Source organism: Nannospalax galili, unplaced genomic scaffold (genome assembly GCF_000622305.1).
Source record: "Nannospalax galili isolate Female #2095 unplaced genomic scaffold, S.galili_v1.0 scaffold1562, whole genome shotgun sequence".
Lineage (NCBI taxonomy): Eukaryota > Metazoa > Chordata > Mammalia > Rodentia > Spalacidae > Nannospalax > Nannospalax galili.
The window spans coordinates 185087-191120 of record NW_008348281.1 but is presented as its reverse complement, the minus strand read 5'-3'; the positions used below and the strand labels follow the sequence as shown (position 1 = coordinate 191120).

The following is a 6034-nucleotide window of genomic DNA, read 5'->3' as shown; positions in this document are numbered from 1 at the left end:
CAGCAGGAAGGAGCCAACTGCCAGGCAGGACTGCCAGCAGGGAAGCTGGTGGGAGGTGAATGGAGCAGTTTCGATGATGTGGTAAGAGAGAAGCCCGCTGTGTACTATGAGAAGTGAATTAATTAGAAAGCTAAGACTGCTGGGTCTAGCTCTTTCAAGGAACTTAATGCAAAGGCTAACAAAGGATTGGGAAGGGAACGCAGTGTTAAGAGGAATATTATTTAATGAGGGATTTATCATTTCTATGAAAGACTGGATTGACTGAGTGGCAGAAAACATAAAGGTACAGAGTGGATATATTAACCAAAACAATGAAGACTGAGAGAAAGCAATAGGGACGTGTGTGTAAAGCATACTGGGAAGCAAACTCTGAGAGGAGAGATGCTCAGTACTATTTTGACCTGGGAAGACCAGCTTCAGATGTTAGCAGCCACAGGCATTCTGATGGAAAGAGAGCAAGAGATTTCTACCTGATGCCTCTGTTTTTAAAACATAGTTATTAGCAACTGAATCAGAGAATACTCACATGAAATAGTTTTCAATGGTGTGAATGATGTGCAAGTGGGAAGATTATCTTTGGGCATTTTTATTGTGATGGCCTTACACATCTAAATATGTAAAATAGAAAGTAGAACTACACAGAGAAGAAATCGGAACCTAAATATGAAATACTTAACTCTGCAGTGGATGTGTGATACTCACCTCTTTTTACTGAGGGGGAAGAGCCTTAGGTGTCAGCAGCCTTAGAGAGAAAAAAGGCAATTTCTGCTTGAGTGTCTATATTTTCCTTCAAAAATAATTATTAGCAAGTGGGTGAGAAAATGCAGTGTTCTCAAACCTCTGCCAGTCTTTGTAGTTGTTCACATTGTGTAGGGAGTCGGACTGAGTTCATTTGGGCTCTCCGGGTCTTCTGGAATCTTTGTGCAGATGAACAGGTGTGGGTGAGGTCGCTAGCCTTCCTTACATGGAGTCTTAGCTGGCCCTCAGGCCTCCAGCCCATGGCACTGGATTCTTCATATGAGAAGTAGTTTTTTGAAAGCAATAAGGGAGAGAGGAAATTCCAGCGACCAAGCACTTTTGATGCCTCTTATGCAGGTTGTTTGCTCATGTGATAAAACAAAAATCCTAATGCCAACCCAAGTTCGTGAAAAAGCGAAGATACACGAGATTATTCAGGGGTCAACCATTGCAGCGGCCTACAGCAGGTAAACAGGGATGGAGCACACAGGACATATCTCAGTGGAGCATGACTTAAGAGAATAAGAGAAAAACACATCGTTGTGAGGAAAGGAGGGGCAAGGAGAATACTGCTGCAGATCTCCAGTGACCAGATGCCTGTGTGTGACATAATATATAATGCAGGGAGAAGATATATAGAGGTGATATGTCTACAATACATAACTATAATACAGATTCTATGTGCATTTATGTGTATAAGAGAAAATATATAGGAGAAGTGAATGCCTGGAATTTAGTTAAGTTCTATAAATTCAAGAGAGTAGTGAGGATCTCTACTAATTCTGCGATTAAAAAAAGGGGAGTTTTCTCATTACATTAAGTGAAAATATTAAAATATGTTTAAGAAAGAAAGTGATTGGCAAAGTTTGAATTCATTCTCTTAGATATCAGGGTACTGAAAAGTCCAAACACCAGAAGGCAAAATGCAACGCTTTGAAGCAATAATGAATGCAATAACCTTTGGGTGGAATTCCACCTGAAAAATTAATTCCATATGGCTTAAATATGAGTTTTGACATTGGAAAGAATAGAAGTTGGAGGGCCTTTAATTACAGCTAAAATAAATGACAATGTCTTCAGGAAGGAAGTGTTTAATAATTTGTCACTGAGGCCAACAATATGACTCATCTTAATTAACTTCTTAATTAATGATATGGTAGAAGGAGACCTCACATACATGAAATGTTCTCTTGCTAAGTAATGAGGAATGGTGAAAACGTTAGTAGAGATGGAAAAAAGTGTGACTGAAACAAATGACGGATTTCTCTAGACAGATTTTACAGATAAGTAGTTGGTTTTAAAATTAACATAATTAGGTAAAGAACGCAACCCAATGTGCTGGAATAAGACAAACTGGGACAGCTATTTTTAGATATGTTTTATATCAAGCCAAAAAGAAAACTCAGGCAATTAAATGTGTTATCAAACAACCAAATTGAGCTTATTGGAATTCAATAGAGAATCTCAAAACAATTTAAATGTCAGAGGATATATATATATATATGCTTATTCTAAACTTATTCTTTAAGGCTATTCAAGCTGGCAAAGAATGTGGAGCATAGAGAAAGCTGGAGACCTCACTGAGCATTGGCTCCACAGTGAGCATGGGTATGTAGTCCTCATGGCTTGGCATTATTCAACAGAATGGAGATAAAATCTACTCATGGAAATATGGACATAGATGCATGTGGCTTCTGATGAGAATCTTCCCTGTGTTCCTGAGGATTAGTGCTGACCAGTGATATCTTATTTCTACAGCCACCAGCCTTGTTCAGATAGGTACTATTTCTTGTCCTTTTTAATCGAGTAGCTTGGCTTCTAACCATTCTCTGCAGTCTGTTTTCCACCCAGAATCTGGAGAAATTCTTTGGAAGGATATCAGGGTATGGCAGACCTGGTGCAGTCAACTCACATCTCACTCTTGGAGCTGCTGTCTCTGGTACCTTGCTCTTGCTTGCCTCCCACCACCTCACTCTTCCTCATGCACACCAGGTTTCTACCTCTGCTTTCCTTACAGTTGTGCTGGTAACTCTCCCTGTAGCACCTTCCATGGAGCTATATGTGATTCACAGCATCTGCTATTAAATGTCACAGTGAATGAGCTCCCATAATTTTCCACAACTAAATGTTTCTCAGAACACCAGACTTTATACCTCTATAGAAAAGTCATACTTTTAATATTCTATGTCATTGCTTATTTACATCGCTAAAATATAAACCTCATGAAGTCAGGACTTCATGATGATTTTATTTTCTCTGTGTTCATACCATTAAAAAGAGTTCCCGATGTAAATAGAACTTTAATAGCCATTTTGATTGACTGGATAAATGTAGGGGAGAAGGTAAAAATTTTAAAGTGGTGTCCTCGTGTACAAAAAAAATTAATCCTGGCTGGAGAGATGGATCAGTGGTTAAGAGCACTGACTGCTCTTACAGAAGACCTAGGTTCGATTCCCAGCACCCACATGGCATGACTAACAAGTCTGTAACTGGAGTTCCAGGAGAAACCACCTTCTTCTTCTGACCTTTGCAGGCATTGCATGACACGGGTGCACTTACACATATGCAGGCAATACACTCATGCACATAAAACAAAAAATAATAAAAATAATTTTTTAAAAAAATACAAAGAGTTGAGGTCCATTTCACAAGTGGAATGCCTAATTTAAAAAAATATATTTTATTTATTATTTGTGTTTTATGTGCATGAGTGTATTGCCTGAATGTGGGTAAGTACACTGTCTCATGCTGTGCCCACAGAGGTAAGAAGAAGGTGTCAGTTTCCCCTGGAACTGGAGTTACAGATGGTTGTTAGCCACCATGTGGGTGCTGGGAATCGAACCTGGGTCCTCTGCAAGAGCAGTCAGTGCTCTTAACCGCTGAGCCATCTCTCCAGCCCCTGGGGTGTCTAATTTTGAGTAGGAATAGGGTAAAAAAAAAAGAGATGAAGACTATGAAGATCATTTTTCCATCCCTCAGAAGTCAGTGGTTTTGTTATTCAGTAGTTACAGAATGCAGATGCAAAAGACAGTCCCACAGATTCCTCAGTATTGGATGCATACACAAGGAAAATCAAGTATTTGTGCATAATGTAAGGAAGGCGTTTTTGAGATCTCTGCTGTGCTCTAGCTATTCCCCTTGTACTGAGTGTAGTGATGGAGCATTTGACACTGGTAGTTTGAGAAAATGCATATTAGCCTCAATTTCATTGTTCCAGCTTAGTTGTGAGTTCTCTACCTCAAAGACAGACTGCTGAAAATCTTACCTGATAAACAGATGAAGCAGTTGATCTTTTAAAAAATATTTTATTTATTATTTTTATTTTACATGTACAAGTATATTGCCTAAATGTAGATAGATGCACGCATGCCATGCAATACTTGTGGAGGTCAGAAGAGAGAGTCAGATTCTCTGGAATTGGAGTTACTGATGGTTGTTAGCCTCCATGTGGGTGCTGGAATTCGAACCTGGGTCTTCTACATGAGCAGCCAATGCTCTTAACTGCTGAGCCGTTTCGTCAGCTCCCTAAGCAGTTGATCTTTAGTAACCTATTTGCAAATATCTGTTTGAACAAACAAGAGGGGAGCTTCAGACTTCATAAAGTACCTGTCAGCTTCAGCAGCCTCTGCAAAGAGAAGGGTCATGAAAGGTAAGCTGTAGCCAATGAAGGCTGCATGACTACCTTCTGTAGCACTGCTGTGCAGATGTTCCAGCCAGCAATGCCATGGTGTCCTTTGGCTTCTGTGTACTGTGGCTTCTCACAGTTCCAGCCTTGGCCAGACTGGTTCTTAAGGGCTCAGGAAACCTTAGAAGCCAAGCCACTAAGACTTCCTGTGTAGGTATAGCCTACTCTAGCATGTGAGTCAGGGGCAAAGTGTCTGAGACAGGCAAAGTGGATTTCCTCACAGGAGATTTGCATGCACCAGGAAAAGAGGTATGTATATTTTCCCACAGTGTTAGAAAGGTATATCTTATAAATTAAAATTCTATGGATGTGGCATTCTATATATTTATGAAATTTACATTGGAATACCTTATAAAATGATTAAATCAAGCTAATAAACATATTACCTTTCATTCTTGTAAGTTATTTTTACATTAGGAATATTTAAAATCATCTTCCCACTATTCACTGTTGTCACGTGGTTTGAGGTGTTCTGTATCTGATTCACTTCTTTTGTTACTTCAAAGAAATATATGGCAAATTAAAATTTGCAATCAATATTTTGAAAAATGTTTTTAAAAAAATATTTAATGTCAGGAGACTCTGCAGGATCTGCGGCAAGGAGTGCTGAAGTGGCTTGCTTTGTCTCTGTGAGTGCAGCAGCTGAACTTTTCAAGTGGGTAATTTTTAAAAGTGACCTCCAATAAAATTACATTTCAAGAACCAGGAGTGGTGGCACCGTCTTTAATCCCAGCACTGGGGAGGCAGAGGCAGGCAGATATCTGTGAGATTGAGGCCAATCTGGTCTACATAGCAAGTTCCAGGTCAGCTGGGGCTACAGAGAGAGAGAGAGAAAAAAAAGTTACATTGCAAAAAATGGGAAGAAACAGAATGGAAAGAGTAAAACGTTGAAGTTGCAGAACAGGAAGAATTTGTGATAAAGTACTAGATGGACAATGCAGTGGATGGAAGGTAGAGTGTTTCCTGAAGTGGAAGGGATTTACAGATGCTGCTGATGCTTGGGAACCTGAAGAAAATTTAGATTGTCCAGAGCTAATTGAAGCATTTCTTAATTCTCAAAAAGCTGGTAAAGAAAAAGACGGTACAAACAGAAAATCTGCCAGTGAGTCTGATGAGAGCAAATCAAAGAAGAAAAGAGGTGCTACTGACAATCCAAGAGGTTTTGCCAGAGGTCTTGATCTTGAATGAATCATTCGTTGTGACACAGACAGCCTTGGAGAACTGATGCTTCTCGTGAAATGGAAGGATTCACATGAGACTGACTTGGTGCTGGCCAAAGAGGCAAGTATGAAGTGGTCTCAGATTGGAATTGATTTTTTTAAAGACTGGTTTAGCATTCTTGTCCAGAAGATGAAGCTCAATAATTGTTTGCATTTTTGTATAGATTTATGGAACCTGAGTTTTGAATTGCTACTGTGAAAAAAAATGTTCTAATGAAAATCAAGCTTGATATGTTGTTTTGAAAGCATTCATAGTTGTTGGAGTGTTTTGGGTTTTGATTTGCATTAGAAGGCACTGAACACTTTGAAGAAATAAAAGCTTTCTGTGGTTGCTTCGTTTAATGATAGAATATTTGATGTCATGTTGTATTTCCTCTGCATTGAAAAGCAG

General features: G+C 39.2%; 1 pseudogene; it reads left to right on the top strand.

Moving 5' to 3' along the window:
• The first annotated feature begins 1128 nt into the window (after positions 1–1128).
• On the top strand, positions 1129–5787 carry LOC103743602 (annotated as a pseudogene).
• The last annotated feature ends 247 nt before the right edge of the window (positions 5788–6034 follow it).